This window comes from Sardina pilchardus, chromosome 24 (assembly GCF_963854185.1).
Source record: "Sardina pilchardus chromosome 24, fSarPil1.1, whole genome shotgun sequence".
NCBI classification, from domain to species: domain Eukaryota; kingdom Metazoa; phylum Chordata; class Actinopteri; order Clupeiformes; family Clupeidae; genus Sardina; species Sardina pilchardus.
In genome coordinates, this window is record NC_085017.1 from 9,295,952 (window position 1) to 9,299,498 (window position 3,547).

Here is a 3,547-nt window from a genome sequence, read left to right on the forward strand (position 1 = left end):
GTCTGCGGAGGGAGCATCATTTGTGCACGCTGCCTCAGCTGTCCTTGATCATGCTCCTGGGAGAAGGATGGTGTGTGTCACCGCAAGTGGAGATGGCAGACGGAGTGATAACACAGCCCCTGTGCCCCCCCAACACACACACACACACACACACACACACACACACACACCTCCCTCGCTACATCTCTCCCCACTGGAGCCGCCCGGGGGCCCGCGTGGCACACGATTATGATGTCATCAGAGCGCTGCTCCCCGATCAAGCTCAGTCTCCTGATGAGGATAAGTCAGGGGGAGCATTAGAGCTGTCAGCTGTATGTTTGTGTGATTGTTGGAAAGTGTGTGTGTGTGTGCGTGTGTGTGTGTGAGAGTGTGTGTCTGTGTGTGTGTGTGTGTGTGTGTGTGTGTGTGTGTGTGTGTGTGTGTGTGCGCGCGCGCTTGCTTGATTGAAAGTGTCTGATGTGTCTTAATGAGAGAGACCAAATGAGTGTCTCTGTGTGTGTGCGTGTGTACGTGTGTGTGTGCGTGTGTGTGTGTGTGTGGGTGCTCGCACGCTTCTGCACATGTGTGTGTTTGCTTGTGTGTGCATGTGTGTGTGTGTGTTTGCTTGTGTGTGCATGTGTGTGTGTGTATGCTTGTGTATGTGTGTGTGTGCATGTGTGCTTGTGTGTGTGTGTGTGTGTGTGTGTGTGTGTGTGTGTGTGTGTGTGTGTGTGTGTGCGCGTGTGTGTGTACACTCGCGCGTTTGTACATGTGTGTGTGTGTGTGTGTGTGTGTGTGTGTGTGTGTGTGTGTGTGTGTGTGTGTGTGCGTGTGTGTGTACACTCGCGCGTTTGTACATGTGTGTGTGTGTGTGTGTGTGTGCGCATGAGTGTGTGTATGCATGTGTGCTTGTGTGTGTGTGTGTGTGTGTGTGTGTGTGTGTGTGTGTGCGTGTGTGTCTGCACTCGCGCATTTGTACACGTGTGTGTGTGTGTGTGTGTGTGTGTGTGTGTGTGTGTTTGTGTGTGTGTGTGTGTGTGTGTGTGTTTGTGCGTGTGTGTGCTTATACCCTTGAAAGGCCTGCTGCTGAGAGATGGCAGTGAGGTCGTGTTCATTAGTGCTGTCTTATGGGCCTCAGTGGAGAACAGATGTCAGGCCCTCCAAGCACCCAGCTACCCAGACGTACTCATCTTTTTCTCCCTCTCTCCCTCTCTCTCTTTTACTCTTTTTCTACTCTACACTGCTCCCTCTCTCTTCTCCATGCTACCAATATCTCTGTATTCTTTTCCCTCGTTCACCTCTCGCTCCATATCACTCGTTCTTGCTTCTTACTATGCTCCCTATCATTCTCCCTTAGCTACCTAACCATGCACACTCATCTTTCTCTCTCTCTCTCCATCTCTCTCTCTCTCTCTCACTCTCTCTCTCACTCTCTTTTTTTTCATTTTTCTCCACAGCAGGCACCCAATCATTCTCCCTCAACTGTACAACCGCTCTCATCTGGTCTCTCGCTCATTCTTTTTCATCCCTTTTTTCAGTCCATTTCTCTCCCTCTCCCTCCCTCTCTCTCCCTCGCGCTCTCTCTCTCTCTCTGTCTCACTCTCTCTGTCTCTCCCACTCTCTCTCTTTCTTCTCTAAAGCTGCACAAGTTGGACACTTCTTTTCTGGTGCTCTCTCTCTCTCTCTCTCTCTCTCTCTCTCTCTGTTCCCTTTCTTCTCCTCTTCTCCGTGCGTGTTCTTTGTGGTGTTCCTCCTCCTCCTCTTCTGGCTGTGAGCTTTTAAGGGTCTCTCATCTGAGTCCCGCACAAGAGGGCCGAGGCTTTGTTAAGTGCCGCCACCGTGGCTGCTGCATCAAGCTCTGCGTTACAACCCTTAGATGGGGCTGTGAGTGCAGTTCTACCACCCCTGCACCCCCATTATACCCCCCCTCACCACCCCTGGCACCCCTGCGCCCTCAACACCCCTGCACCCCCATTATACCCCCCCTCACCACCCCTGGCACCCCTGCACCCTCAACACCCCTGCACCCCCATTATACCCCCCCTCACCACCCCTGGCACCCCTGCATCCCCATTATACCCCCCCTCACCACCCCATGGCACCCCTGCACCCCCATTATACCCCCCCCCCCCTCACCACCCCTGCATCCCCATTATACCCCCCCTCACCACCCCTGCACCCCCATTATACCACCCCTCACCACCCCTGGTACCCCTGCACCCCCATTATACCCCCCCTCACCACCCCTGCACCCCCATTATACCCCCCCTCACCACCCCCTGCACTCCCTACTCTACCCACCCCACCACCCTCCATGCACTCTGTGTCTTAGCCAGGACCACAATACTTTATTGTCTGTTTAAGTAAGTTTTCAGTAGCCATACGTGCTGAATAAATGCATAAATAAATAAATGAATAAATAAATAACAAACAAACAAACAAATAAAAGAGTAAACACACACATACAAACAGAAATGTTTGTTTTGTGAAGGTCGAGGGGCCTTGTTTGTTGTTTTGATATTGCTGCCGGGGGTGGTGCAAGCGATCTGACCGCTCCCCCATGAACAACAATGACCATTAGCATGACTTCAAGGTGAGGCATTAAAAGTGACTGCATGACGAACAGCCGCTATAAAAAGAGATGACCGACTCCTGCAATGGCACACAAAGCTGTCAGGCATTGCGGCAGTGCACAATGCACAGCAAATAGGGCCCGATAAATAAACACACACCACCATAAATAAGTAATACAACATGCCATAAAACAACACACTCGCTCCAGTCATTAATAATAACTATGGAATTCATATTGGGGGGGAAATGGCACTTAGAATATGGTGGTTATGCTTCTATTGGAGAACTTTAGGGTTTATTATTCACAGTGCCAGGATCCGTTTCAGTTTGTGCATGTATTGCAGACCCACTCATCAACTGCATTACTTCACTGTGCTTTGTAAGGCTTTGATTAAGCTAGTCTGTTAGATGAACAAATGTTAATTAAAAATGTACACGATATGAAAAAAAAACCTCATAATCTTTTGAAATAAAGTATGATTTTAGTACATTGTGAGGAATGAAAACTTCTTGGAAAAAAAAAAGAATAGAGAGAATTAAACATCTCCTCGTGTTTCTTTTTTTCTCATTTTTAATTCGACAAGAATAAAGGTCAATACAGAGGGAGGAGAACGGAGGGTGCAACAGCATCTAATGGACCTCACTCTCTGGCCAAAAGCATCTGCCATTAAGTCCACGACCACAGGAATGCGCATGGTCAGTGGCTGGATTCATTCCTCCTGTGGGGAAGGAAGGTCGGAAATGAGATTTCTCCTTTAGCTTCGTCTATTTTTGCTAGGGATAAGCGAACTCAATCATCAGTATGAGGTTTTTGGTCATTTACTAGTATTTCTCAATTTGAGCACCAAAGAAATAGCCTGCCACTTCTCTCAGACTAAAGTCCAATTTAAGTTCATTTTGATATATCGAAAATATATATATTTTTTTTCAGTACTTGACCTTTCATTTTGGTTCTAATTTCTGATCTTAAAAAGAGCTGATTTGTTCTTGAAAG